Genomic DNA, 25,179 nt, shown 5'->3' on the forward strand with positions numbered 1-25,179 from the left:
TCTGGGTTTTAAATTCCCAGACCATAGTTTCCAGGATGGCCATAGTGGTGGTTGAAACCAATAGAGTACTTAACTTAATTTTGCAGAATTCAAGTATGAAGGACCTATCTTCGTGCAACAGTAGCATGGTCCAAGCAACTGTATTTTTAACGAAATTACAGTTGCATGGGCCTTGTTAACGATGCTAAATACGACTAACAAAGCAAATCCTAACTTAATGAAGCTGTACTTTGACCAACCGAGTAGCACACTAATTGTCAAATTTTTCACTTTGAATTTTCTCCAGAATAGAATTATAATGTTTAGTAACACATCTTAGGTACTGATAAAAACACAAAAACGTATTAAAATCACAAATTTAAAGTTTTCGTAGAAATATTACGGTTCTCAAAACAATAGAAACGTATTGAAAATTTTCGCTCCTCAAACGCCTAAAACCATAGACGATGGATATATGAATGCAAGAGCCTATCACTCTCAGAAATTTCAAAATAAATGCCCTAAAAAAATCATGAAATATGAACTGCTAACATAACAACAGACGCCGCGCTGTTTGGCGTAGCGGATGGGTATGAAACAAGGATTTCGAGAAAAAAAATAGAACATCAGTAATATAAATGAGAGACATATTTCTCAAGCTCATAGACTGGCGCATCAATTCCACGAACGCCCTGGATAACATCCTCACACATTTCCCGCATCCGAGAGATGGAATACATGAGAAATATAAATCGGTTATTTATGTAGTACATCCCGAGGCGACGGCAGACGGGCGGCGGCAGCAGCAGCAGGCCGTTCCATCTCGGTCTGCGTCGCCGCGCCGTCAAGATATTCGCGGAAAAGCAAGAGCTAAAGAGCGATCCCAAGCGAGAGAAGGGATCATCGACTGCACGTGTTCCAATCCGAATGTTTTCGATCGCCGAAAAGGAGATGTGGGAGTGCCACTCTGAGAGCGGCCGCCTCACTCGAGTTTGAAGAGGATCCGAAAAGTAAGGGATCCATCCATTAGCGAAAGAAAAATATCACAGCGACCGCACTGTTTCAGAGACCCATTTGCAAGTTAAAAAAATTGCCATAATACGATGGTGACACAGTCATTATGATAAGTAAATCTTTATAAATTCATATAAATTTCGTGAACAGAAAAACTTCACGAGAAGAAATACTACATTCAGATTACTACACCCCACCCACTGCCGATTGACATCCTGCATCAAATTTCTTAATTTAAGGAATCCGGGACTAGCCACGGTGATATCTTCACGGAGTCACCCGAAATTCTACAAATTGTGCGAAAAATACCCAGGGAAAAAATCATTCGCGACATACTGGTCAAGGCAAATGATTTTTTCTCCGTGGATTTTTCGCACATAAAATTTCTTCATTGCATCAAGAATGGATCCCTCAGATGCATTGATCTCCTTACAGTCATTTCACTCCGCATTCCACCTCGCAAAACCCGACCACCCGAATTCCGACTGTCAAAGTCCCACGCATCCCTTTTTTACCGCTTACCTTCTCTTTCCAATTTCATCTCAAAGACCTCCCGCAACAATTTCTATAGCCAATTTTGAAGTCTTCCTTTTTGATACTCACCTTTTGTATGCATTGTATGTGTTAAAAATGATTTTTATTCATGAGATTATTTTTGCACTCGTTTATTTATTATACATAAGTACATAATTTATTTTTTTATAACCAATTTAAAGGCCTTAGTGCTGTTTTTTGTGTTTAGTAAATAAATTTATTAATGGATGCCCTTGGTTTCGACGTCGCACGTCATCATCAGGTAAATTTGAAATGTAGAACTATACAAATATGCCAAATGATTACGTGTCACGTTGAAATCTGAAATGAAAAGTAAAACTTTGAAATTCCACATACATTAATTAGCCCTTAACCACCTACTATATATTTTTATCACACAACCACCTACCATGGGTCTGTCAGACTTCAGAGTACAATATTTAATTCTATAAAATATGTGCAGAAGTATTTTCTTTCCATTATTTTAGCTAATTCCATTGAAATCACGCCCGAGAAAACGAATTACAGCAGTATTGGTCAGGTAATTCTTTGTGGTTGCTACGTATGGACAATGACAGCAAGAGAGGAGGCGGGTGTTAAGGCCGTTTTACACGGTACACGGAATTGCGCAGTCTGACTTACGTGTGAAGGCGCATTCAAAATTGCGTCGTGTAGAGCGGTGAATTGCTAGAACACGTGCGAGAATGCGTGGATGCGAGACGGCAAAATAGCCCCTGTTCTATTTTCGTTCATGCATTCGCGCAATTCCACACCATTTTAGAAATTAATGCAGCTCTAACCTGCGCAATTCCGTGTACCGTGTAAAACGGCCTTTAGAGATGAACGAATAAGATCAAATCGATACATCTTGCGTAGTGACGTTATTATTGTGTGTATTTATTGACGTGACGTTGCGTAGTGACGGTATTATTGTGTATATATATATATGCGTGTATTTTTTATTGCAAGTTATTTTATTGCAATGTTTTTTGTTAAAATTGAAAATATTAGAGTTTTTTGAGCAACAAAAGTGATTAAAGTCTTAATTGATTATTACGTCTTTCGTTATTCAGTGCCGAAACGCGCCGGAATACCGTTCCGGCACTGAATAACGAAACACCATGACACCCCAGATCTTGCGATTAAGGCGAAAGTTTTAAGGAGAGCACGAGGGATTGAAAAATCTCTAATAAAAACCTAGGGAATAAGACGTGACAGCGAATTTGTCACGTTATGGCTACATTACAAACGATCGTTGAAGAAAAACTGGAAGGGAAGACGGGCAAAGGAAGACCAAGCATGAGATAAATGAAGCAGGTGGTGAAGGATGTGAAGTAAAATGGTGACTGATCACCCCCTGCCAAACACCCTAGAGGTGGCTCGCAGGGTATTATGTAAATGTAGATGTACAATAATTATCAGATAATTTTCTGGAGCGCTGTGCCAAGGCAATTTTCGGATTGCTGACTAGTGAATATGGAGATACAGTGGACCGTCGATAATTCGAGCATCGAGGGACCGGTTAAAAACTTCGAAGTATCCAAAAATTCGAATTGAAGAAGTCATTAATAAATAGGGCCAAAACAATGAAGTTCATATTTTCAATCAAAAGCGACTCTATTAAATTGACACGTTTTAAATATAAATACTTTGATTAACACCTTTTAACAAGATTAAAGTAACCTCAAAACAAGTATATTTACGTAGTAAGAAAAATTTCAGGTATCATATGGCATTTGGAGGAGGCGACCGAGGTCATTTGCGCCATGAGGAAAGATTAGGCACGGAAGGGTGGAGAAACCGGACGTCGCCACTAGCCTGCTACTAACGAAAGGCGCCAAGAGGACCACGGCTTAACGTCCCATCCGACGGACGGAGTGTTGCGCTTGAAATATTCTCCATACAACATTCAAGCAGGGACCGAGAATTCTCTGTTAATTCTCTGCCGCTAAATTTATCGCGGTAGCATTATCATTAAAGGTGTGGTTAAGTATTGAATACTCGAATGAATCTCTTCAAATAGATAATACCGAATCAAGTTAATATAATCAATTTTTCATAAAATAGATTTGATGCTCGAAATACAACTCTTTTCTCTTTCCACTAAAGAATTTATTCTCATCGAGCGTAATCATGTAATTTGACCCCCCAAAAATGAAGAAGTGATAGCTAAAAAGAATTGGACCTTTGTCGTCTAATGTAAAAATCACCCATGACTTTTTTATGAATAATAGAAGCACCTTATTTAGATTGCCTACCAAAATTACGAGTATAAAAATACCACTAATTTTTCCATGAAAGCTGCATGTCTAGTGTGGAATCATCCCGTGCCACACACCCTGGTAGTGACTTGCAAGGTATCTCGTAGATGTAAATATTCTCTATCTTCGTTGCGCAAATGACCCCAGCTTTCGGTCTCCTTCTTCCAATACTACACGAGGACGAAAGGAGGTAGATCGGAGAAAATTGAAGGAGAGGAGGGGTAGGAGGGGACAGTAGAGACTGGGAGGGGTGAAAACAGGAGGGAAGAGGGGTGGTATGGGGGAAGTTCGAAGGGATAGTGATTGGGGCGAGAATAAATAATGGTGAGCCTCCAATCGATACGATATTCATCTCATCAGAATGCGGGTTTGGGGCACCGAAAATTTTCACCCCGCGAAACTCGTAAACGATGGGACTCAAATTAATGAATTACCAGACTCACCCTCATCCACTAACCCTCACACAACTCCGAGGATGAGAGGAAATAAAAACACAAGTCTACGGTACGAGCATAAAAAAAAGAAATGGAAAAATATGTGGAAAGACTTTTTAATTAAAACGTGACGCCTGCTGTAGGTAGTAAAAAAATAGCACGGAGAAGGACATAGGGAATGTTTGAATTGTTGTGGAAACAAAGGGAAAGTTTAAGTGGAATTGGCACGCTGGCCTCACACAATGCCTTTCTGCTTTTTAAAAGCTAGGGGTTGTTGGGATGCATTGAGGGGAGAAGCTGGAAGGATCTCTGTGGGCGTTGGATGAGAGGGAAAGCACGAATTTAAACTGCCGAAACATGCAAAAATTCGGACGATGGAGAAAGGTATTGAGGGTAGGTTTGAATGCTAGATCGGGCCCGATGACTCTAGCAATATATCCAAGGGACTGTTCTTATTCTGGGGGTAACGTGGTAGCCTAGTGCAGTGGTTCCCAACCTTTTCTTCTTCCCGTACCTCTCTACATGTATAAAAGATTATAACGGCAGCGTTAGAACTCACAAATAGATTCGATTACTTGTAGTGTAGCCTCATAACTTAAGTATAACTTAATATATAATATGGTATTTCCTGGAGTATAGGTCATTTATACAAAAGTTAGCTGCCAACGTTTCGATTTATTTTCTTAAATCATCTTCAGGGCTATGTTAGAAAAAGTGTGAAACAATATAAAATACAGAGAATAAGACGATACACAATATTTCTTTAAATTATATTGTATAATATTTAAAAAAATCAATTGTTCCTTCTTTATGTTTAAATATTGTGTATCGTCTTATTCTCTGTATTTTATATTGTTTCACACTTTTTCTAACATAGCCCTGAAGATGATTTAAGAAAATAAATCCAAACGTTGGCTGCTAACTTTTGTATAAATGACCTATACTCCAGGAAATACCATATTATATATTAAATAAGGTCAAGAAAAGGAAAAAAAAGTATAACTTAATGCATGTTTATGAATTTTTGAATGAAAAAAAAACGTTTTCAGGACCGTTTGGTATGCATGTGGGAGTCCAATTGCATGCTGAATGCTGGTAATTGATCACCCCCTGTATAACACCATAGAGGTGGCTCGCAGGGTATTATACAGATGTAGATAACTAACACTGCACTCCCAAAAATGTAACGTGCACATTGCATTATATAATTTTAGCATGGGTATATGCCATTTAAGGTTACACTTAAGATGACACAGGTACAGTTATAAATAATTGTACAAATAGAAAATTTGTTTTAAATGCTTCCAATAATACGTGTAGGTACATATTTTCTGATTAATACTTACAGCGCGCCACTGTTGCCACGCTACTATTCGGGAACGTAGCGTCCGCCACTACCGATTATTTTCGGCGTACCCCCGGCTGGTTCGTCACGTACACCTAAGGGGTACGAGCACCACCGGTAGGGAACCATAGGAATAGTGAGAAGCAGAGCCCTATGCAATTCCTCATCGAGCCTTCCGCAGCGCTGGATTGCAGTTCTCTCCATAGTTTTCGGGTTAGCTGCGTCGAAGTTGATTTCAGATGAAGTTTCGTGATCTATGCTGTCCACATTTTCAGATCAGGTCTGAGTGCCGATAGATGAAAATGGCCCATTATATATTTATCATTCTCAGTGGCCTACCAGGAGCACGACCAATCAGCGTCGAGAACCTCGGTTTTGGCGCGCTTTTGCGAACTATTCTTTCCCAAGTTGTATGTAGTCTATGCCCATTATATTTATTGAAATTTTGTGTTAGTTTTCAAAATTCAATAACCTTACGAATGGTCCTTAGGAAGTCACGAGCACCTTCAACCCTCACAGAACGCGGGTCGGCCTCTCAGTCGAAACCAGGGATGGCAATTGAAACAAAACGGAAATGTTTCGTTTCGACCCCAAGGGAAACGAAAATACGAGTCATAGGTTTAGATTCGTTCCCGCATGAAATTAAAATCACGAAGGAGTCTAGTTTCAACCCGGGACGAAACTTTACTCAACGTAATGAAAATAAATTAATCGAAATGAAGAAACGAAACGATATGGATTTAAACCTGGGCTAAACTTGAAGACAAATAAAAAAAATTCATTTTTATATAACGATGCATTAAACAAAGGAGCTTGCAAGTTTTTTACCGCAATATTCTCGCATTCCTTGCTCTTGCCAAACGCGGTTCCCCTATTTGTTTTTTATTTATTTTTGATTACCGGTTCGTGGTATTCGGTAAGGCAAATTAATAAATCCTTCCCCAAAAACGTAATATTTGAGCTTTTCTAACTCTCATTGTCAATATTAACACTGTCGCAGCTCATTTTCTCACTCTGTACTTGATTGTACTCTTACCGGCTTATTAAATCTGATTCCATGTCATACGGTTGCTTACCGTCATTTATTTTTCCCACGTAGGAGTTATGAAAAATGTACGAGCCAAATCATTCATTCTGATTATCTCGGTTTTTGAAATTTAAGATAATACGTCGTTGGTGAAACACGATCCTCACATTTCTGAGATAATAATTTTAACCGAGTTTTTGAAAACTGAGATAATAGAGAATATTATCCGTGTTGGTGAAACTGGGCCTAAGGTCAAAACGAAATCGGAGTCACTTCTTCGAGAACCTGCGTCCACCGCTCTCCTGCTTGTGGTCAAAATATGAGAGGTCCATGCATCTAATGGCGGTCAGCCGAACCTCTACTGCATTCAACCGTACTTCGTACTCGGAGTTTGGGTCCAAACTAAACCGTTCGAAGGTGAAGCACGTGGTCCCTCCGGTGTGAAACATAATCTCTGTTTCGTTTCATCCCAGAGGTTTAGTTAAGTTTCCACCCGAAGTAGATTTACTCCGATTTCGTTTCGACCCTGAGTTCAGCTCCCCGCTTTAAATTCTTTTTCGCTTCGTTTCTAAATTTCGCTCCCGGGCGAAACTATTGAAATTTTACCGGTTTTTTGCTTTCGTTTAGTTTCGATTGCCATTCCTAGTTGAAACATATTGGAAATGAACTCTAATCGAATTGAGTGGTGGGATAAGTATGCTCAATCGCACTCGGTATCTCAGCTCATAGGTTGGTTTAGATGGGTGAAGGTAGAGCTCACCCCAGGCGTCACGTGTCATCGCGTCTCGATTGCTATTCGATCTTGAGTAAGGGTCTCGCGTGACTCGTGATTGTTCTATCTCTTCCTAGCGATTACATCCTGACGTAAAAGGTTTTTTCCATATTAATTGAATTCCCGAAAAGTTTAATGACATCATCAGATCATAAAAAGAGGGTGGCAACTTTCATACTTTAATATTTTCAAGTTACGTGATAACGGTTGAAATGAAACGGGAACGGTTGAACGGTCCTTTTTCCTAACTTATCAACCATTCTACATACCGAATTCTATTAGTGAATAGCGGTTTCAGGTATTAATATAAAGATCTCATTATTTAAAAATCAGCCGGGCCTCCCTCCACTCCTGGAAAGTATGTTAGTTTCATGAGTTAGTTAGATGAGTTCCCTTGTTGCATACGCACATGCGTTCTTCGCACCGAGTTTCAACAAAATTTTTCTAAACGATATTCATGTTCCAAGAATTATAATTTTAAATGAGGTAATTTAAAATCAATCGTAAATGAAATAATATTTTAATATATCCAGTATTTGATAGTTTATGTGGAGGAAAATATGAACTGATATACATTTTATTCAGTGAGATCACTTAACACAATTTTAGTGATAGAACAGTTCCATTTTCAAGATAAAAACCAGTATTCAATGAAAATACACGCAAATACATAATGCCTCACAATACGTAAGAATGCTGAACTATGTGCTCCACTATTTATATTGGGCGATAAAACAAAATGGTGTCCTATCTGAAAGCGATTCCAATGAGCGACGAGTATGAGAATATCCTAAGCAGAGCAGTAGAAAGAATAAATATGGTTACGATAGTTCGAGAAGTGAAGAGGTTTCTCTTCAATAAAGGACCAGAACACAGGATTACTTCATTATAATTAAATTAAGCAGAAATTTCGAAGATTTAAAATTGCTATATGAGAATTGAAGACTATGTACCCCACGATGGGTCCTCAAGTTATTTTTATGAATAAAACAATTTTTCGGCAGCACTTTTCTGATATTTCCGCATTCTAGAGAAAATACAAAAATAGGCCCTATACTAATCTTTACGAAATCTTACTCTTTCATAACTTTTTGGCGATAAGTCTCACAAATGGTCAAATTTTAGCGCAAAGAAGGGGTAAAAGACCTTCGACTCCCCAATAAAACAGATACGCGAAGATATATTGTTCAGTGAATCAGAGCGGCAAGGTATGTGAAGAAGCTTAAAGTTGAACAGCTGTACATGTATTTTGCAGCTTATTAAATAGTCGGAATACGTTTGCCAAAATAGTTGACGGATATATAAAAAGTACCAGTTTTTTCAATTCCTTCCAGTAGTATATGCACTAATTTGCATCGGAATAATTTGTATGGCAGGGTATATGGTAAAGAAAGACATGGAAAAATGATTTTATAGTTCACTAAAAGTCTGCAGAACACTTTGAAACAATTTTTGAAAACTTAAAGGCACCGTGAAAGCAGGAGTATTTTTTCTATATCTTCCACATTAACTAGAAAGTAATCCCAATTTTACTATTAAGTTAGTCCTCACGCATACGAGTCAATAAAAGCGAACTAGGCTAAAATATGTTATAATGAGGCCATTTAGCGTTCCATTAACGAAGCATTATCTACCTACGAGTGAAAATGAACACAACTATAGAGAAAGTCGTGAAAGATATTATCCATACCTTAACGTTGAGACAGGTGACAGCGCGGAATATATATATACAACCCCGTTGCTTCACATTTCCCGGTAATTTTCAGGCATAAATTTCGCCGGTGTAGTCGGCTTGGGCTGCATCCTGGGGCTCCCACCGTCCCTTTGTTTGACCTCCGCCTCGCTCCCTTTATCTTGACCCTGTTGTCTCTCTCCGACGACGCGTTGTTTGGTGTGTCCCATCCGCGTCAACTCGTTCGCCATCAGACGTGCTCCGCTAATGGCCGGTGGCAGAAATGTGGCCCGGTAAATGGGTGACGCTAAATGACCCAAGGCACCGAAAAAATTATGAATACCTCCGCATAATATTTCTACTAACATTTTACACGTTCATCGCTTCACATACAAGTTTCGAGTTCGAGCATACTTCGCCACTATTAAAGCAATGCCGTGTCTAAATCCCTGTTGACATTATCGTATCCATCTACCAACAAGCTTCATGTATAGAAATATTTTTAATTCAGCGCAGTCTCAAATTAGCCTGCAAATGGCTGTATGTTCTATAGGTAATTGAACGATCTACGGCTCTTTAACAGTTGAAATAAAATTAATTCCCCAAGGCCAATCTTTGCCTAGCAAAGAGTATGCTGTGTATTCTGTTGGACCATTTTAGATCGTACGGTCTAAGGAATGAAGAAGTGAAAGGAATAATTAGCTAAGGGCAAAATTGACTGTAGACACTGCACGATAGGATATAATTAAATTCAAACTAGGTCCTTTAACATAGGTCTTCATTATAAGCAACGGTAGACCTCACTCACAATCAGACATTGTCCGCAAATGTCCACATATGATTCACCGAAAAATTCTACCAATCAAAAAATCCGCTATGAGTAAGTGGGCTGGAGGTTTGGATGCCGTCCAGAGTCTTCATATGCATTAGAATACGAGGCTCTGCATTTATACCAAAGAGCTTTAAGCAGTAGGTAGGACTTTCTCTCCCGAATTTAACAATCTGGCACTGAAATAATTTTCCCTCCCAGGGAAAACAACACCAAGTGTAGATAACCACTCAGCACGACTTGCGTGAGGCACAATTTGATATCCCAGAAACGACTTCGACCTTGATGGAGAGATGAAGATTTGTGAGGTAAATACGCAGAACCTTAAAAGAAACTAGCTTTTAATTCAATGCGTGGGGAAAACTCCCTGTATTTTTATATAATTATTATTATAAGCCTCTATTCAAAAGGGTTTTCAATTGTTTTCGCAAGAATATTCTAATATCCCATATAAAATTAAAAAATTTTGCAATCAAAAGACGTGTGTGATTTTTAAATGACACCCTAAAAGCACGCAGGTGCAAAAGCCGAAGTTTTTATTTTAAATCAAAAAAACCCGAGTACTTGTATAACACTTAGCAAAGGCAAGTCAATTTTTCGGTATGAATGGAAGAGCGAGGAATTCAGAGGATCGCTTTGATATAGGGTTAAATCTGTTTACATAGACCAGCCAAATCATTAGAAAAATACTTTAGTCATAAATTAATACAGGTAATGCATGGATTGTTGCCAAGAATTCATCAGATGAGAATAGAACCTCAAACCGGGCCTCCACGTGGATATAAAGCGACTATTGCGGGTTATGAAAGGCATGTCATGAATGTCAATACGAATTTTACCGAAATTCACAGTAATATAACATTTCCACAACGAGAGATGGTCTGCGACGGCCCTACAGAAGAGTTTTCATTGTTTCATTTGCAAAAAATCTCTACGAAATATTTTCGTTTAAAAAATCCATTAGCGTTCTCTATTTCCGTCTACTTCAGGATATAATGACTGAAATCATTAATTTCTTCGATGTAATTGATTTAATATTCAAGGAGTAACAGATATTTAATATGAAGCTATGACCCAATAATTTGAAATAGAGATAATGTTAAAAGAACTTCAAAAAAGAAACCAGTCTGATGTTAGATTTTAATGCATCACTTTCGCATTCAATATCAGGAAACACAATAATGTAACTGTATCCACCGGTAGCCTATAACCAAAGTAATATTTATTTTTCTCGTCAATTTATGAAGCGGAGGTATCTTCATGGGCCAGAAATACGCAAACTAAAACGTGAGGCCTTTTTGGGTGGGATAACGAAAGTAGACCTGCGAAGAAACAGCGATTAACTACGCACGGTATAAGTCATGGTAAAAAGCACGAAAACTCATTAATACGGAAGAGATTAGGAATTCCTCATCTTTTCAATTTCATACTTTATTCACAGAAAGCTTTGGCACCTTAAAGCATGACTTAAGAAAATGGAAAAGAACGCAGATTTTCGTTAAGTATTTAATCAATTGAAATATGTACACACTGCCAAAATTGTTGGAAAAAAAGTATGCCTGACTTTCTTCTCTTCCTCCTCAATACCCTAATTTCTCCCATGTATATCAAATTAGCATTTTAATGGAAAGTACATAACAGTCTTTACAGCGACGACAAATACTTAAGTCAAAAAAACATCTAAAACCAAGAGTGAGCATAAAAAGGAATTGTCCAAAAGCATCTAAAAACAGAAGTGATTAATAGCAGTAAGCTATCACACGTATATGTGAGATTCAATTCACATTATACCGATACCACGAAGGCTACTTCATGAGATTCACTCGTATCGGGACAAAACATAAAAAAAATATCAAAAACATTTTACCTACCTTTTAAATCTGTGTAATTACCTAAATGTGATATAGGATTGCAGCTCGACACATGCAAAACACTGAATCTCCTCGAGTTATTAATAATATATCTGATTTAACCCTTTCTCTTCTTCAAAGTTATTATCTGTTACAAAATGCGAGTTTTTTTTCTATGAATGAGCAAGTAAACATTTCTTTTATCCGTTCAGGATATACGATTGGTTCACCAAAATTCTATCACAAAAAATGCCATAGTAATAATGATGATTAAAGCGTTCCACAAAATCTGACTTTTATTTGACACTTCTACGTGATTTTTTCAAGTAGGTAATATAAGCTGGGGATTTAAAAATGAAGTAAATTCATTCACATGAATACACTTCCGGTCATATAAAATATCCTTCACCTAAATATCAAAAACGCCATTCTCAACTACTATAATCTGATGATATAAAATCTATTCATCGATAGGATATATTTCTCACTTTTACAGAACGAATCCAATGAACAAACCATCCCTGGAGATTTAACACCCGCCTCCCTTGCTTACAACTCCCGTGTGTACACTTTTTCTCACGTTCCCAGTCTGACAGTGTTTACAGCCTAATGTCCCTTACGCCTCTTTAAGCTCCCATAATTCACGCTCCCAGTGGACTTGCTTACTTGGCAAGGGCGGCATGATATCGTAACAAGTTCTGAGGATGTTTGCCCTCGGAAATTACCCCAACTAATGTTACATGCCGTGTAATTTAGATGGAGAACAACGAAAGCGGTGCTAAAACCTAAATGGTCAAAAAGTTGAACGAGCAGGCAGAATAAAAGTACGTGAAAGTTGAACTACTCCACTCCCTTGCTCAAATAAATAATTCATAAATGTTGGGATAATGCACAGAATCCATCTCAAGTATGAACATTAAAAAAAATCATGAGCTGGATAATGAAAGGAAAATAGAAAAAAGTCACAAAATTGTTGAGATAGCATTTTAATGCTTCAGCTGTCTCTATTAATAAAATGTTTACTGTTTTAGGGCGTTTCCATGAATATGTCGACTTTTTCTCTCAAATTAAAATTAAGGCTGGAAATATTTTATCTTGGTAAATCAACAGCTAAATGATTTTATTTTATGAAATCAGTATTTGAAAATTATTCAGAGCCTTATTAAAAGTTTTGAATTGTACTTTGATTCACAGAGTTTTGAGGATGCTTGAAATCATTACACATAGGAGGCTGACCTGGCAGTAAATCCGTCACATGTTAATTATTGGTATGTTTAGAAGGTATTTGGATAATTTATTTTGTTTCTGTACATGAACATCACTATCATAAATGTTTTTTGATCATGCTTAGTTAGAAGTTTGGCCATTATTTTGTGTTTTACAATTTTATCGAAATATTCTATTGCATAGTTCACTCTAAAGGTAATTCAATCACTGATGAAATTGCCCTTTACTTCTGAGATACTTGACTGAATAAAATAATAAGCTCAGTATTTGACTGGGTGGGAAGATCTTTAAGCTCCTGAGGTCCAGAAAATTTACACAAATTAACAATTTACTTCGCAATTTGCAATGTCCTCCTCACCCTTATTTCCATAAGTTCTTTCATAAACCTTGCTAATTATTTCCTCCAATTTTTGTTCGATGTATCTAATATTTCAGTTAAACTACTCACATACCTTTCTCCTACATTTTTTTTAGAATAGCTGTCACAGAGTTTACTCAATCGTCTAGGTTCATTCAGATTGCGAGTTCAGACTGATGTGAAATTGCCATCGGAAAGGAACTGGTGCGTTTTGCAAGCCAGCACATCGATATTCAACAATCGATTTTTGACCTTTGGACGGGATTGTTTTCACCAAGGTGTACAAAGTTATTTTCCTAGACATGCGCCCAAGTATTTATTCAGAAAATACTAATTTATGACAGAAAACCTGTTACTAGGCACTACAAAGAACCTGGGAAAAATGGAATTATTCCGCATACTTTTGCAGAGAACATCACTCCATCTCGACCGTTAGCAGTGAGTCTTTTTTAGAGATGTGATACTGTAAATCTATGTTGACCACTTGAAATTTTCACGAAATCATAGAAGCTCAAAACTACGTTTCCTTTTGATTCAAATTTAAAATTCGCACTTTACTACTTTCTCAGTTAAAAATATTTAATTCAACATAAAATCAAATGTTTCTCAACTTTATACATGCGATTGGTAGGTTTAAATGTGATATCATTGGCCCTACTAACTATACATGACGAAAAATGACCATTCGATCCGGAGTAGAGCGGCCCCCTTAATACCACAGGATAACCAACACTCAATAATGAATGATTGGGAGGCGGAAATATGCCACATCCTCCAAAGCGTGTATAACAGGCGGGCGAATTTAATTGCCATACCTTCCTCCCACCGTATCCTTAAGTTCCGCCTAATTTGATCGGACAGAAGCTTCATCAAATCGCGTTCATACCCTCGAAAGGTAATTGCATATTTCAGCCAATACATCACTTCATAACCGGCCCATCCGGAGGAGATAAGATAAGGGGGGTTAGAGAGATGGGGTTGATCAACCCTTCCGTGCAGATCTACAAAACAAATGAGGAACGATTTTTATTTCTGCGCACGAGTCAATCGAGGAGATAGGAAATTGAATGAGCAATTGAAAGAGGAAAAAAAGTAACGCAGCCCGTATTTTCCGTTCCTCTTCTCCAAGGAGATTATTTTCGCCGGCTGGATCCAATTTCAGGAGAAAACCATCGCTCCTAAAGTAGTGTTGGTTTTAGTAGTAGTAGCCCCGATCCCGATTTTTTTCTCCTTGTTTATATCCAGTGAAGCTCGAACGAAAATAGTCCTATAAAAAAGTCCTTCAGAATTATTCCATCAGGAGTTTCTCACTTCAATACTTTCCGAGAGACTAGATTCGAGGAAATATTTCTCCCACTAGTGGGTGATATCAACTTTCTAGACTTCTTCCAATGGGTAGACGCTCAAGACTTCTACTTCCGTGGATAAGTGAGCACTGTTTTTATTCTACGTTTTCTCAGATTTTATCACCCCCTATCGGCTACCTCCGCTCTTAAGTTCAGGATAAACTTTCGCGTCTTCATACTCTCAGCTGCGTCTTCTTTTCCCTGAGGAAATATTCGTGAACAATACCCATATTTATCCTAGACATGTATTAATCTTCTACTATTATGAATCGGTCAAATAAAACACTTTCACAGCCAATCCCTAAAGACCCAAAAGTCTATCCTGAGAGAAAATCCTAAATTGCCTGTCTACTCTTTCCCTTGATCACAGAGGTTAGAGGCATAGTCATTAAAATCCCTCCGAGTTGTTCCAAAGTAATGCTAGTGACCGAAATAATATGCATCACATCGACCAGGATAATATCTGAGAAGTATACCGACAATAAAGCTCAAACACTCTGATAGTATAATTTGCCGTACCGAATACTTAAAAAAATAACGCATTTAGGTCAAATTTTTACAGTGAAATTTCAAATATAAAATAGCCCAAAATATTAAAATCATTATCTAAAATAACGTGAATATTACCTCACAATTTTTTCTTCGGCCGCATCGAACAAATTTCCTTTTTAGAACTGCAAGTATGATGATGACTACGATAAACATAAGTTATCCTTTATTGGACAGTTCAATGCGTTCCTAAGCAATCAAATACCAATACCTTACGTTGCTACTTATGAATCCACCAAATAGATAAATTTAAAAATAAGTATGAAGGAAATTTGCGGCCAAAAAGCGAGTTGTAATGCATCGTTGATCAAATGTTGATTTATTTCATCCAACATGACGACTTCGTTATGCCTAAAGTTGAGTTCCTTCTCACATCAAAAATATAAGATAATTGTCTAAATTATAGCACTCTGTGTTTAAGAATATTTGGAAACTATTGATTTAAGCACTAAAAAAATAAAAAATGAATTAAAATCACTGATGGAATAATAACACGATATTCATTCAAGGGGAAAAACTAGGCAATTAGAGTCAAGTTAGAGGCATAATACAACTATGCATTGCGTGACGGTGCGCCGTCTATCATGAAAGAGCGGTTAGATTTTTTCCACAAAGATAAGGAAAATTAAACGCCAAAAAATTTACTTCTGTATTCCTTTTATGTATTTTACCACCTCACAGATGCGATATCCAAAGAGGTCACAACTCTTACTAAAAATATCAAATGCCTCTGCTATTGAGAAGAACTTGAAAATTTTGAGCACAGATGCAATGTTAAAAAAAAGAACATCATGCAAAGTAACATAGTAATAATGACATTACATATACGCATAAAAGGACGATAAAAATACGAGAAGTAATTGGTGAAAACACCGTACTTACTAAGCCATATAAAAGAAGTACCTAACAATTACATCTTTACACCTTAAGACACAAGACTAGTAGTGTTAACGAAATCCACGGTAAAGATAAGGCTTGGAATATAAAATGCATCCTCAATGAGTCTTATGACAATAAATTTTGTTACAGCTTGCCTCCCAGCGAATACGAGGAAAAGCGAGGACTAACGGGAAAACCTTGGTCGAATTGGGAGGATTCTTGGAAAAGCGATGCAAATATTATGCATACGCTTCACTTAGAAACTTTATAAAAATGTATAGACATAGGAGTCACAGTAAGCGGTGCATTACGACCCTATCCTGCCTAAATCTCTTTCCATTATTATTAGAGTCAATCAAGATTGATCAAATCGTTGGAATCATTGGTATTATTCCAAATGAAAAAAAAACTTGTATTGCAGTAATACAACACTTCTCCAAGAGTAAAATACCTTAAATATTTAGCACGACGAATTCTGGAACCGAAGGTTGTATGATGTTAAATCATGCATTCCTGCAAGATACAGAGGCAATTTATAATAAGTATTCGGAACTTTATAACCGATTTCCCAGTGAAATTTCTGATCGTGAGGTCCAGCATAGCCAATAAGCGCATAGTGTAGCCCATTTCCGGGATATCATACCTGGCGGAAAAACACCTCCGGTTAATCCAAAAAAACTAATAACGCAATGAAGCGTCAATACTGGATACTTATATGTTATAATTTGAACGAAAATTACATTCTATTTTCACCAACACTAAAGTCAACTCAGTCACTTTTCTCCGCACCACATCTGGGGTTATATTCGTGGAAAACGGAAAATTCATAACTAATCCTAATATCATAGGTGTGAAATTAAAATAAAGTCAATCTTGGATCATTAACTGCAGCAGAAGTCTAGACTATCTCCACTTTAAATCCGATTTTTTATTTCAACAGAAATCAGGACTTAACATGAAAATATGAATTGAGAAACCGGTGTATTTGAAAGACAACTTAACACAAGGAACGGGAATGCTGTGATACAAATGAAAAATTTTCCTATTTCAAGTTGATGGCGTTCGCTATTTCCATAACATCAAATAGAAGCGTCAGGCAGCGCTATCTCTTTCATTAGAATCTAATTTCAACCCCCGGACTTGATCACAAACAAAAATTGATAGCGCTACAAAACGTATTATTTCGACCTACTAAAAAATAAAAAGTAGTCCGCACTTGAATATGAGTGTGTTTCCCTCCAAGAAGTTTCAAGGCTCACGGGAGACTGCATGATTCCAATTGAAAATCGTACTTCGTACATTTTCCTATGAATTAGTGTAAAAACCATATTTCACAAATAATATCCCGAGGTACGCCTCGAGATCAGAAGGTTTATGGCATTAGCGATATCTAATGCAATCGCATTAAAGACAAACACCCACAATATCACGTGCAAGAATTGCCATGAGAAAAAATTCCCCTGGACCGGGAATCGAACCACGGACCTTTGACCGGGCCAATGCGCAGACCACTACGCTATCCAGGTTCTTTAATTCCCATGGCAATTATACCGAGGCTCGTGGTACTAGTTGTTACATATATACACCCTTATAATCAAATTGCTGGCTCATGCCAAATCTGAGTGGGTGATAGTCATGATACGCAACATCATAGGGTTAATCACTGTGAACAAAAAGCGAAGAAAAGTGGGTATTTTGGATGATTAAAATTTAACTTTGTTTTTCCACAGAAATTTTATGAACACACTACCATAGTTTCGATGGTTAACGTCACCTTCTGGTCCGCAGACCGCCGAAACCATAGTAATGCGTTAATAAAAAATTCCATAGAAAACAAAGTAAAATTTTATTCGTCCAAAATGTTTAGCAAATTCCACAAGGTATTGTCGGAAATCACAAACTTTGAAAAGTAGGTATTCTTTCACCATTTCCAACCTTTCAACGTTTCTACGACTTTACAACGATGCACAACCAGGAGCTATAGGAATACACATTAGAAAAACGTGGATGAAAAACACCCGCTTTAAATTCCGAAAAATTCTCGGCGTGGAACCCTCAACAACGCTAAATATGCATCAACCACTTCCCAGGTAATCCGTCAACAAGGGCCCATCACCCTTATCTCGAGAGGGAGACGGAACGTAGTTGATGAGACACTACTGAAAACGCTTAATTTCGGAGCATGACCCCAAAATTCACCCACACAAACACACGCAAAGACATTCGCATCACACACACTTTCACTACACTCACCCATCGCGACGGTGGAACCCGCGTCCCGTATATTGTTAGACTCCTTCCCGGAGACGAGCAGGCAGAACTCAACAGCGGGATGACCCAAGGCTTCCATCATGCCGAGATCCTGGCCCGAGACACAGCGAGAACCCAAAAGTGAGAGACACCTTCCACTTTAAAAACTTCTCTCAGCTGTGCTGCGGCAACCTTCTCCAACGGCTACCCACAGTGTTAAGATTGGGACGAGGAACAAGCAGTAGTCACTGACGATGGCGAGGGCTGATACCCTCCAGGGTCGGTACTGCGCACATACCGTCCACGCTTCCAAAAAAAAGTCTGCCGAAACCAATGAACATTATTCGACACACGGATGAGACGGTCCGAGTTTTCAATTGAAGTCACTGGATGTTCCGCAGCGCAACCAAGGTGATTATCCCGCGACCGTCATCGTCAAACCGGTCGCAACGGTCCTACCAATGGAACTTCTTACCACGATGGCGGAGTGAGCTCTTCATGGTCGTCCAAGAAGTGACCTAGTCACTAGTCGCAGACCCTATGTTCGGAAACTCTGACAAATCAACCAGGCGACTCTAACGTTGCACTTACTATTGCAATTACTAGCAGCAGAACAGGGAAGATACACCCTTGACCTAAAGCGATGAACTAGGAAGCTTAACTAGATCAGTGACGACTAATTGGTCACAGTTTAGCTGCGGAAGCGGGCTACTAACGTTTACACCAGCCACAGGTTTACTAACGTGCTTACATACGATAAATCACTTAAATATACAACTATTAGGCTCGGCTTGAGCTGATCTACAGGCTTATTTTTTTGGTTTGACCGGCGGAAACTACAAGTACGAAGGCAGAGAAAGACTTAGGCGAGAGAAACTGGCCCGCTAGCGAGGAAAAAAGCGTGAAAACTTCGTCCAAGTTCATCCAAACCGCAGGAGTTGTCTCTTTCCCTCTCACACGGTGCGGCAGGGAAAAGGTTCCCTATTTCACACGGGAGTCGGACGGAGTGTCCCAACTGTTCGCGGCAGCGGACGAGTTTGTCTGCTGTCGAGGCGCCTACCGCTCGCTCCGCGACTGGCCGGCGTGCTCTGCGGATAGCGGTGGAGAAGTTGGGGGTGTAGGGGGGAGAGGGGAGGGAGGAAGTGGACTGAGTCTCGACTGAGGGGCGTGGGGGGAAACGCAGGGGAAGAATGGGGCAGAGAGTTTGGAAGAATGGGAACGGTGAGAAGGCGTGGTGTGAGGATGGAAAGGGGGTGAAGTCAGGGGGTGGAGGTTGTGCAGAGGTGAAGGGAAGGTAGTTTGGAGGGGGAGGTGGAAAAAAAAGTGGGAGGAGTAGGAAGTACAACCCGAGGGGAAGTGGGTGAAAGAGCGACCCTGGAGGTGAAGAGGACAACTAAAATGCACGCAGAAAAAAATCAAGTACCACCATGAACGTCAGGTAAAGAGACACTACAGATTAGCCGAAGGAAATGAAATAAAAGGGATACCGATTCAAAAGCAATTTTAATTATTCCTAAATAAAAATATTATCAAATAATAAAACCAGTATATATTATTATGGAATGATGATTGAGTTTAGACGTTGTAGGTAAATGTGTGCTAAATGGTTTCAAGAGCAATTTTGCTGCATTAGACGAACAAATAAAAATGTAATAGAAAAACAATTATTACAAAATGATAGCGTTAAAATAAGCTAAGGTTACATTGAGAATATGTTATACGGAATAGAAATCTGAGCAATTTTGCAGTGTGAAAGAGACAAATTGTCTCGATTGATGGAGGAAAAAGACTGCGATCTTTTATGATAAGAGTAAGGGAATAAAAAATGCGGAACAAATTGAAGAGCGAAAGCGTGGCAATGGGCTATGGCGTAGTCGGTTAGGAGCGAGTCTTTTTAGCTCGGCACCACCAGGGTGAGGAAATCGAAAGTAAGTGAGAGTGGGAGAAGGGGAAAGCGGAGTTTGAGATCAGGAGTTAAGGTCGAGGAAAAATTATCACGCTGCCCTAATGGGTGGCGGAGGGGGACCAAGGAATATATTTTCGGAGGATATCGGAGGTTAAAGTTTCGAAAGAGCCCATCTGTGGAAGGTGGGAGGGTATTAGGAAAATTGAGTGCGTCGGAGGAATGGGGGAGAAGGTAGCCCGGAGGATGAGGTGAGTAAAATAGGTAGTAATGAACTTATAAAGCCTTTTAGCAATCAAGGAACATTATTCAGTCTGTCCTTACTTTTCCCGCGGCGAGTATCCTCCCTCTTACTCCCGATTCCCGGCGTCTCCGACGTCGCCCTGAGTGATATCTTCCGGAAGTGGGTCGAGTAAGTCGCACCTTAAAGCTCCTCAATGAACGGCAAGTTGATAAGGAGGAGTAGACGGAAGAATTTAGTTTTAAACATTATCATTCTCCAGTTTAGTCACGTGTACTCTCAACGCTTTGCCGAATAATCATTTAAGGAAGGAAAATGAGTTTCAAGTTAGTCCGTATTGGCCTATTTCAAAAGAAACGACCAACTCACGAAGTTGAATAAGCCACGTGAGATGGTATGCTTTGTCAAAGCAAATATGAAGCTTTCGAAAGACAGATACATTCGGGAAAAAGATAACCTATTGTTCATAAAAATTGTAAGCGTTTTAATGTATCATTCAACAGATAGACTAACCACAATTCAAATAGGTGAGCTTTATAGCCCAGAAGAATGCTTGCATATACAAATCTTACACTTGCGCTTAAAAATTACTCTTATAAATCTAGACAACATAGAAATTTATAGCGCACTTGGCGAAAGATTATTTATGAGGTGCACACGGAGATAAAATATTATGCCCAGTTTCACGGAAGCCGTTTAAAAATACAAACTAAAGAAAACGTAGACACTTGAAGGGTTACAACAACTATAAAGCCGACACCGCTTTCTGGAAAGGTCAAAATTCAGTCCGTCACGGAATTCGTCTTGTTTCCGACAAAATAGAAACCCTCTTGCATAGATTTGCTCGCAGTCTAAGATTTATAGACAATCAGCAAAATAAAAATATACTCTAGCACGGATAATATCTTCTCCTAGTACTTGGTTATCACACTGACCTATTGGACTTTACGTATCCTACGACAGAAAAAAATGATGCTTTCGTGTCTGAAAGAGAAGAAGGGATGTATCAGGGTTGAAGGAGACGTGGATGGCAACTCAAACTCAATTTTCTCCGGCGACGCTAGCTGGGGGTGTGTTGTAATTAGAGGAGAGAGGCCACCGTCAGACTCACTCGTGTCCCACCCCCCACTCTACCTCCCCTTGTCTTTCTCTCACCCTCTCTGGTCACCTTTTTTTCGACCAAAGAACACGACCTAGCTACCGCCGCCGGCGAAAGTGAGAGAAACGCCAGCGGGAGACGGGAGCCTGAGCGCGGCGGGGCCAGACGCACCGACTATCGCCCTTATCTCACCTGCGTCCGATCCTTCTTCAATGTCCCAATTCGCACACACTCACAGATAGGGTCGCTTAAGTTTATTTTTTATCATTTTCCTTTACTTATGAGTCAAGCCAAGGGACACTCAAGAGACAAGTAGTCACGCGAGGGTTTAACTCCGCTAAATTGTATCCTTGAACTCGACAGCGTCAAGGTTTTACCTCCAGTTTTTATCGCGTCCAACCCCGTAATCCTGAAATTCAGGGAGCGCGGACAATCCGCAAATGTATCTCCATAATTTATAGCACTTATGGTAATAGAGAGAAATTATTATTATCAGTATTTTAAATATATATATGTTCAAAATAAAATTTTAAATATTACGTGAATTTAACAACAAAAAGTAAATGCATATCAAGCGCTTGCCTAAATATTCTTGATTATTTATCGGTCTCAAAAACAGGATGGAGAAGCACCAATTTTTTTCTGTAAACAGATTCGATGCGTTCTTCAAAAAAAAGGAGAAAAATTATTTCCGTAAGCGAATCTGGATCAACATAAATTCAAATTAATGTTTTGTTATGAATGAAATTTTCCATGAAAGAAAAAGATAAAATCTTTTACCGGCCTTATTGAGTTCTAAGGGCATTAATCATCTTAAATAATCTCAATACTTGACAATGGATAAACCTGAAGTGAAAATTTCCAATATTTCATTAGCGTAGGATATTCTTTTGAGGTATAAATGAGTGAGGAAGTCTCTCAAGTTTCAGTTAGCAATGTTTATGTTTAGCTGCTTTGAATAAGATCCAGAATTAGGCGCAAATGTCACTAAAGTTCCGTATTTTTCTAAATCACATTTTTTCCTCAGTTCTCAGGGCGACAATCGATAAAATCAGGCAAGACAATCAATATATTGTTTACATCACAAGTTTCAATAACTTCTAGGGTGATAAAACGGTGTTATAATTTATTAACCAAATATCTGTTTATGAAGTAAGAGATGTTGATTCAAGTGATGTTCTTGCATCGCCAATAACATTAGAGCACGAGTATATATTTGTCATACATCAATCACAAGGCGTTCTTAATTTTTCAAAAAGATCTCGGAATTATAATTCGGATTCAATTATTATTCGCTGAGTGGGCAATGGATTTTCAGTAGGAGAAATAGTTGTTTCAATCTCAAACAAATTGCACACCTGTCGATCCAGTAGCTACAGCAGTATCAAGTTTATTCACTCGCTACAGCACACACGAGTAAGAAAATAAAAACCACACACAACACGCATATCACGTTGAGACGAAGATACGAGAGGTTCTCATGAGGTTGGTGACACTATCCTTGTCCACAGTGCACGACGGATACCTCAACGAGGAGAGGGGGCAAAGGTATTTTCTTCCGGCTCGTCATGAGAGACTGTTCCAGGCGGTTAAAGGCCGGCTCATCGGTGATGCCGGGCGAAGTAGTTGATGCCGGCGCGGCAAACGGCGCGGGTGTTGCGGCGGCTACGCAACGTACACTTCCCTCGGGGTGCGGAGAGCTCGCCGACGAGATAGCAAGTGGCGGGAGACGAGGAAAGGAGAATACCAACAGAAGAGGGGGAATGGAGGGGGTAGAGTGGAAGAAGGGAGTGGGGGGATCGTATGGAAAGGGTTTACGGGGTGGGAATGGGAAGTAGGGGGGTGAAAAGTAGGGGGAGAGATTGGTTGCGTAGGAGGGGATGGATTCGGAGGATGGTGGAAAATCTTTCGTCACGGCACACGCCGTTGCCACGGGAGACGCGCAGCAGAATAGAGTGGAAACCGATAGTAGTGGGTGGGGGAGAGGGTAGCGGAGGCAGAGAAGTATAAAGTCCCGCGGAATTGCACAGGACCCTGAGTACAATATTGTAGGGTCATTCTTCCACATCGTACATTTTATGTCCATGGACTACCATAAAAAAAAAACCAAAAATGTTAAATCAAAAATAGAGTGGCAAATTATTTTATGTACGCTTTTACTAATTTTAGTGACAGATTAGCAAAGACAAAAAAAATATGTTCCCCAAATTTAATGTCCTCAGGCAATGAGGATGATTCCATGATTCGTCATGTACTAGTGTTGATTATGTTAAAAAAACAGAAAACAGACATTTTGAAAAAATCCTTCCTACATAGAGGAATAAAGAAGTGGAACGACCTACCTGAAGTTATTTTTAAGATCTTCCCTGCAAATGCGAAAATTTTTAGAAATAAGTGTTTATCACTTCTTGATTAATAACATAGTAGTTTAATAGGGAGAGTGTGAAATTGGGTTAATTGGATCAATGTTCATTTGTTAGCTGTATTATATTAGAATTAATGTATTCAATGGATTGTTTGAAACTGGTTTATTGGGAAAATGTTAAATTCTTAGTAGATGAGATTAGAATTAATGTATTATTTTTTACCATGGGTGTCTTTTATGACTCTAAACTTTGTATTAGAGAGGTACATAAGTTATTCATGTGTATACATCTAATGCTGCCACCAGGCAATAGTCTACTTGCAGCAATGTGTAATAATAATATCCGTCGACGGTCCCTCATAGATTTTGGAAAAGGTGCTTATTGTATTAACAACCTTTACTAAATACTTTATCATAAAATCTATGGTTAAACAAGTTACAACAATATTAACATTCTAAGTTAGTCTTTTTGGGTTGCTTTTTTCATAATATTTTTTTATAAAATAATAAAAAAACATTTTTCATACCAAAAAAAGCAATGTCCGTGGACAGGAAAAAGGGGGAAATATTCATAGGATATGGTGGCAGCATTGAACAACCAGTGAATAGAGAAAGATACTGTCAGCTATACTGGGTTATTTGAGTTTATACTTGCTTTAGTGAATGCTTTAACGTGGAAGAAAAATTTTGGTTCAGCTTTTTGAAAGAGCCAAGATCATCAGTCATGTCCGTGGACAGGTAAAAATTAGTAAAAGTAAAATCTTTTACTAATTACAATTGAGATATCTTTTGCAGCTATAAAATGCAATTTCAATGTAGTAAGGACAGGGCCCTAACTTATATTGAGTCCCAACTATACCTTACTTTAGAGGAAATTGTCACGTGGACGTCCGTGAACATCATGTACGTGAAATCTGCAGTCCATGGACATGACAGATGGTAACGGACATGATGATACCTACACAAGGACTGGTTACAGAGAGTCCAATGACCAGTTTTAAAAAATGTTCTCGTGAGTAAACACAATATTCCTCTTCTGCTACGTCCGTGGACATGTGTGTATTTCATGTCCGTAAACAGCACAAAAGTAAAAAAGTGTAAACATTACTAACGATCTCTGCCACTTACGTCATTAGAATGTATGATTGGCAAACTGTAATTACACAATTTTGGTTCACAATAAACAAAAGTTAATTTTTGTTGTTTTGGCTGAAGAAAGTGTACGTTTTTTTGGAGATTGACCCA

At 38.7% G+C, this 25,179-nt stretch overlaps 1 protein-coding gene across 1 annotated transcript in view; it reads right to left on the reverse strand.

Moving 5' to 3' along the window:
- The window catches only part of LOC124153767 (potassium voltage-gated channel subfamily KQT member 1), a 597,365-nt gene extending 577,990 nt beyond the window's left edge, over window positions 1-19,375 (reverse strand). The window contains exon 1 of the mRNA XM_046527120.1: window positions 18,330-19,375. The gene's annotated coding sequence lies outside the window, so the exon portion shown is untranslated. The remainder of the gene's footprint in view (window positions 1-18,329) is intronic.
- Window positions 19,376-25,179: the final 5,804 nt, after the last annotated feature.

The sequence above is a fragment of the Ischnura elegans genome, chromosome 2 (assembly GCF_921293095.1).
Source record: "Ischnura elegans chromosome 2, ioIscEleg1.1, whole genome shotgun sequence".
In the NCBI taxonomy this organism is placed as follows: domain Eukaryota; kingdom Metazoa; phylum Arthropoda; class Insecta; order Odonata; family Coenagrionidae; genus Ischnura; species Ischnura elegans.